This window comes from Delphinapterus leucas, chromosome 1, assembly GCF_059928025.1.
Source record: "Delphinapterus leucas isolate spDelLeu-1000000601 "Yukka" chromosome 1, BTC_Dleu_Yukka2, whole genome shotgun sequence".
Lineage (NCBI taxonomy): Eukaryota > Metazoa > Chordata > Mammalia > Artiodactyla > Monodontidae > Delphinapterus > Delphinapterus leucas.
This window is the reverse complement of record NC_143129.1, coordinates 41,581,311-41,588,065: the sequence shown is the minus strand read 5'-3', so window position 1 is coordinate 41,588,065 and position 6,755 is coordinate 41,581,311.

Here is a 6,755-nt window from a genome sequence, read left to right as displayed (position 1 = left end):
AAGGCTGAACCTCAGAATTGTCTTTGAGCCATTCTGCCTACACACCCAAAATTTATGCAAATAACCATAACTGAGTGAGCAGAGCTGCTGATGTGTGAGGAGAGGTTTTAGGAATCCCCTTGCCCCCTCCATATCTGATTTTTCCAGTCGCCCACAATGTGGCCAATGGTATGCATCTTTTGGTTTTGAGAAGTGCTTTGAATGTCCTCTTATTTTCAGCTGACTTATTCTGTCCCCAGATTACCCCACCGCTGGCAGCAAATCCTTTCATGGACCTCTCATTCCGAAAACAATATGCAAAGTGCATTCATTCACAATCGATACTGTCTTTTTGGCAGTGCTTACCAAAACCTAAAATGTGTATACCCTTTGATGTAACTATTCCACTTCTAGAAATCTATCCTACAGAAATCCTTACACACGTGCACAAAGATATTGTACAAGGTGTTTGCAACATTAATACTAACAGTTTAAAAAAAATGAGACATCCATCAGGAGCAGATAAATTATTGTATAGCCACACTACGGGCTGTTAAAAATGAATATAATGGTTCTGAGTTCAGTCACGGGCACCCACTAAGAAACGCTAAGTTAAAAAAGCAAGTTGCGTGTTGACTGACGGTATGAGAAAGTTCTGGGGATCGGTTGCACAACGATGTGAACATACTTAACACTGCTGAGCTCTACACTTAAAGATGGTGGTAGTAAACTTTATGTTATGTGTATTTCACCACCATATTTTTTTTTTTTTTTTTTGGCCGCGCCATGTGGCTTGTGGGTCTTTGTTCCCCGACCAGGGATTGAACACATGCCCTGGTAGTGAAAGCACCAAGTCCTAACCACTGGACTACCAGGGAATTCTCTCACCACAATTTTTTTAAAAAGCAAGTTGCCGAACAATATACCTAATGATTTCATTGCTACTTGTTACAGCCTTCAAAGGAATTTCTCACCTGTGTTTCTAAGCATATATGTATGTAGACAAATAATTAGAGTTTTTGGTAAGACTGGATAAAATCAAAATAAAATCAAGCCGCTAAAAGTAGTTATTTCTGAAGAGGAAGTTGGCATAGTTAGGTGAGGAGGGGTTATAAGGAGAAAGCTTTCACATTTCACTCTGTATGTATGTGTAATTATGTGTGTATATAATTTCTTTGAATGATTGGGCTTGCTTGTGTTGTTCTTTAGACGCATTCATCCAGCCAGCAGATACTGCGCACGCACCTTCGCTGGGTGAGCTGTCATCCTCAGAACCAGGGCTTCCCTGGTGGCGCAGTGGTTGAGAATCTGCCTGCCAATGCAGGGGACACGGGTTCGAGCCCTCGTCTGGGAAGATCCCCCATGCCGCGGAGCAACTAGGCCCATGAGCCACAACTACTGAGCCTGCACGTCTGGAGCCTGTGCTCCGCAACAAGAGAGGCTGCAATAGTGAGAGGCCCGCGCACCACGATGAACAGTGGCCCCCGCTTGCCGCAACTAGAGAAAGCCCTTGCACAGAAACGAAGAGCCAACACAGCCAAAAATAAATAAATTAATTAATTAATTAATTAATTTTTAAAAAAAGAGCCTGGAATAGGCGGATGAAACTGGATTTCTCGTCTACCTCTTCTTCTTCCCTGCAGACTGGCTCAGAGAATGACCTGCCCTCGTCCCACTGTGGGTGGGTGGGGTGAGAGGTAGGATTAGAGTCTCACTATGAGGACCATTTCCATAAAGCAGGTTTCTGATCAGAAAAGGAGACAGCTGAGTGCCAGAGAGCCACTGGCCCCTCTAGGTCTTACTACAAACACCAGATCTCCCCATACCACAGGCTCCAGTCACAACTAACCGAGGCTTCGTTCTCAGAGTCAGATGAGATTGTGATTCCTTTGAAAAGTAAACCTCCGCCTGGTGAATTCAGAACCACTGGCCTCCAAATCAGAGGCTAAGGGCTGGGAGAACTCAGCTCTTTCTGAACCTTAAGGCCTCACAGCCTCAGGAGGCTCTAGCTATTTGAGGAACAAGAGACAACCAGCTGCCGGAACTGAGGAAGGAACAAGATCACGTTTCACATGGTCCCAGGCAGCAGTGACCTGAGCCAGCAACTTGGCAGGAGCTTGGGCCAGAGCCACCCAGACTGGAGACTCATTTGCATGATTTTTGCAGTACTTTGCATCATGGGGCCCGGGAACACTGTTACCCTAGGATCAGAGAGGTCAAGACCAGTATTTGGTCACACAGGGCCTGGGGAACAGAAACAAAACTCAGGGGACGAGAGGACTCATGAAGGGAGGGGGATGGCAAAGGGAGAAAGCCAGTCCCAGTACTTCACTTGCAAATACTGGCAGGGGTGTCGGATGGGGTAGGAAACTTCACTGCCCCTTAGAGCAAGAAAGTTATGCAAACGAATATATTTGCATGGCAGCCTGGCCCCTAAAATGACTTACCACATGCAGGTTCCTGGCCTCAGGAGCAGCCACTCCCCCCCCCCCAGAGCCCCACATGAGATCCTACAGGCTTGAAGGCCAAGATTTCCTGACCAGAGGCTCTGGGTACTGACTTCCCTTCAGAGCAATCATTATTCCTTGCAGAGTGTGGATGGACATTCCAAGGTAACTCCAGGCCTGAGATGCTGGTGTGTGACAAAAAGTGTGGAAGCTTAGGTACACTAAAATGTGTATTTGTTACAGGGAAGCTCCTAAGGGCTTCAGGTTTAATACACATGGAGCCCATGGTGTAGGGACCACGGTGAATGGAGATGAGAAAGACCTGCAAAGAACTCTGGCTTTTCAGTGACACTCAGAGGGGAGAGGGGCAAGGAAGCCCTTGACAACCATTCACTCCAATTTTCCAGGACCCCCTAATCTCATGTAACGTTATCCTTTTCTATAATGATCTGTAAAATGCATAACTAAAAATGATCTAAGTTTAACGTATAACCTTGTAAGGATTCTTTAAAAATTAATGAACTTAGGGCTTCCCTGGTGGCGCAGTGGTTGAGAGTCCGCCTGCCGATACAGGGGACATGGGTTCGTGCCCCGGTCCGGGAAGATCCCACATGCCGCAAAGCGGCTGGGCCCGTGAGCCATGGCCACTGAGCCTGCGTGTCCGGAGCCTGTGCTCCGCAGCGGGAGAGGCCACAACAGTGAGAGGCCCGCGTACCGCAAAAAAAAAAAAAAAAAAAAAAAAGAATGAACTTAAGAATAGGTGGTCGTGGCGGGGTTTGGGGGGGACTTCCTAGGTGGTTCCAGTGGTTAAGACTCTGCGCTTCCACTGCAGGGGCTGTGGGTTCGATCCCTGGTCGGGAAACTAAGATCCCACGTGCTGCGCGGTGCGGCCAAAATAAATAAATAAACAAATAAAATAATTAACTAATTAGTTCAAAAGACTGGGCCGGGGGGGGGGGGTTTGGGGGTGAGGGGTAACAGGCGGCACTTCCCTGGAGGTCCAGTTGTTAAGACTCCAAGCTTCCACTGCAGGGGGCACGGGTTTGATCCCTGGTTGAGGAACTAAGATCCCGCATGCCCCACGGCACAGCCAAAAAAAAAAGAATAGGCGGGGGTGAAGAGAAGGAAGGAGCAAAGGGCAAGATGGAGGGATTAGGAGGTGCAAGCTACCATGTATAAAATAAATAATCTATAGAGCAGCACAGGGAATACAGCCTACATTATATAACTATAAATGGAGTGTAAGCTTTAAAAATTGTGAATCACTATGTTGTACACCTGAAACTTATATGATACTGTAAGTCAACTATACCTCAATTTTTTAAAAAAAAGGAATATGTGGGGAAATCCCTGATAGGCTAAGTTTTGGTTTTGGGGGAACAAACATGGCAAAAGAGGGGAATCCAGGTTGAAGGGGCTGAAAAGAGAAAATGAACAGAAAATACCGAGGACCCCCCACTGAGGAGAAGTCAGGTTTCCCATGGACAGATCTGATGGCTAAAGGTCCAGCTGAAGTGATGAGCAGACAGCAGTTCAGACCAGAAGACAGAGGGGTGAAACCAGAAAGGAAGAGCTGACTCTTACTCCGCAGAAACCGGAGCAGAAATCTGACGGCAACACCTCCACCATGCTGCTCCCTCATTTTCTACCATCAAATTTGTCAAATTTGCCAGCTTGAAGGCCTCCTGAGTCTCCACCAGAAAAGCTCTACCCTCCCCACTGAGGCCCCCTGCTCTGTCCCTGTCCCATGAAAGCGTTGATCCTCCCTGCCTTCCATCATATTAACCCCCACCTATGCCTCTGAGTCCCAGGAGAGCTGGACCCACTTCTAACTCAGCTGTGTCTCCCCAAAGTCCCAAGCGCTGGGTGTGGCACATGGCAGGTGCTCGAGACGAGCTGAATGGGAACGTGGCATTTCTGTTCCTGGAGGGAGTCTCAAAGAACAGCTCGGGCCCAGGAGGCCAAGGCACTGACCCTGCAAAGCGCGGCCTGTTTGGGGGAGGGGCCGTAGCCCTGCACACCCAGCCGGTGCTTTCCTCCTCTTGAAGTCCTGGCATGGCCACGTGTCACCCTCCTGTGTCTGGGTCAGGAAGGACCGACCCTTGCTGTCCTGAGCAAGGCATGCATGGAGGGCTTCGTCCAACAGGAGATGAGGATCCAGGATCCAGGACCTTCTGACTTCACTCATCCCTCCAGTCTCAAACCCTCTAGGGCCCTAAGAGGCCACTTGGGCTGGGGCAGTCTTGAACGGATCGACTCAGACCACAAAGTATGTGTCCAGGCCTCCGGATGCAGAGAAAGAAAAGACAAGGCCTCTGATGGTTGCACGCAGATTTTGTATCTCACTGGGCAGCAACTGGGTCTTACACTTGGTTTTTCCCAAAGCATAGCACATATAGTAAGTGCCTGGGTATTTATTTGGTGATTTAGTATGTTGGGTCCGACTGAGTGCAGGGAAAGGAAAATGAGTCCACCGAAAGGCCCCACCAGAGCCTGGTGCCCCTTCCAAAGAATGGCTACTCCCCAACTCAACCAGCCTCCCCCTGGGGTAGCCCCTAAACATGGGCTTCAAGAGACAGAGCCGGGGAGAGGCTGTATCCCTGGGGCTGATCAGAGGCTGGCTCCCAAAGCCTCCTCCAGCCCCCTCTGGCCCCCTGGAGAGCACCCAGCAGGTTTACATTCACCGGGGGTGGGTGAGACAGCCACTTTCCCCAGCCTCACCAACTCCACCCTCCTTCCTTGAATAACTGAATTTCCTGCGCACCCTGAGCAGGCCAGCCTACCCACTCTACCCACTGTCATTCCCAGCCCTCCGCGTTTCCTGTCTCCAACCCAGTCAAAAGAAAACCCCAGGGCTTCCCTGGTGGCGCAGTGGTTGAGAGTCCGCCTGCCGATGCAGGGGACGCAGGTTCGTGCCCCGGTCTGGGAGGATCCCACATGCCACGGAGTGGCTGGGCCCGTGAGCCATGGCCACTGGGCCTGCGCATCCGGAGCCTGTGCTCCGCAGAGGGAGAGGCCATAACGGTGAGAGGCCCGCATACCTGAAAAAAAAAAAAAAAAGGAAAACCCCAAATTTTCTGTTATTGTTTACCAACCCAACTGCCTCCTCACCCCAAGGCACAGGTGATGCCCTCAAGCTGACAGAAACATGGACTCAGCCTAGACCACCAACTCCGCTCCAAACCTGGGCTTCCCTGTGCCCTCTGGGCAGGGCAGCCCACCAGAGAGTAGGACACCAATAGTGATAAAGGCCACCTGGCCCCTGACCAAACATTTAAATCCACCATCTTGCTGCATTCCTCAACAGTCACAGGGCCTAGGAGTGCCACCCCCATTCCCTAGAAAAGGAAATTCACCTCTACTCAGTGGAGAAGAATCCAGCTGTCTCCCTGCTTGGCCTCCCTTCCCCCCTCCCTCATCAAGAGGACTTTGGTGGTGGTGGTGTTTTTTAAAAAACTCTAAACTTGGAAGCAAGAGACCCAAACCAGATTGACCTCTGCTTAGTCATGAGGCCTTGGGAGAGTCACTTTACTTCTCTGATGCTGAGTTTTCTTACAGGTAAACTGGAGGCTAGACTGACTCTGTCAGAGGGCTTTTATGATGGTGATGAGATCAAGGGAAAGAGCCCAGCACAGCACCAGTGCTTCCTAGGTACCTGCAAGTGTCCATAAGCCCTCTTTACATCTCACACCGCTGAAGGGTGTTCAAGAACCATCTCCTGTTGCCCCCTGGAACCATGCAAGCCAGCATCTGCCTTTAGGCACGGAAGTTCCACTGCCATCCCACCTGGGAGTTTAGCAGAAGGAGCTTAAGTTCTTCCTAGAGACAAAGAATCACAGGGCCACACCAGTGTGGAAGGTCAGGGGTGTGGAGAGAGTAGAAAGTCATGGCAAGACCCCACTCACCAAGCCAGGCCCCTCCTGCCCTTCATCCCAGCCACATTCCCTGAATGTCAGATCCAGTTTTGTGAACTGGGCTGACCTAGATGGAGGAGGAAGGAAAACACAAGTGTTAACGCGTGGGGCAAGAGGATGAGAAGGCTGTGAGATGGGCCTCTGTGGCAGAGCAGCGGCCCTACAGATGCTCACATCCCAATCCCTGGACCGGGGAACATGTGGCCTTACATGGCAAAGGGACTCTACAGGTGGGACTGAGGTGAAGGACCTCCTGCATTATCTGGGTAGGCCCAGTCTAATCACACAGGTTCTTAAAAGTGGAGACTCCTTCCTGGCTAGGTTAGAGAGATGCGACAACAGAAGGTCAGAGAGATGCGATGTTGCTGCCCTTGAAGATGGATGAAGGGGGCCGTGAGCCAAGGAAAGGAGAAAA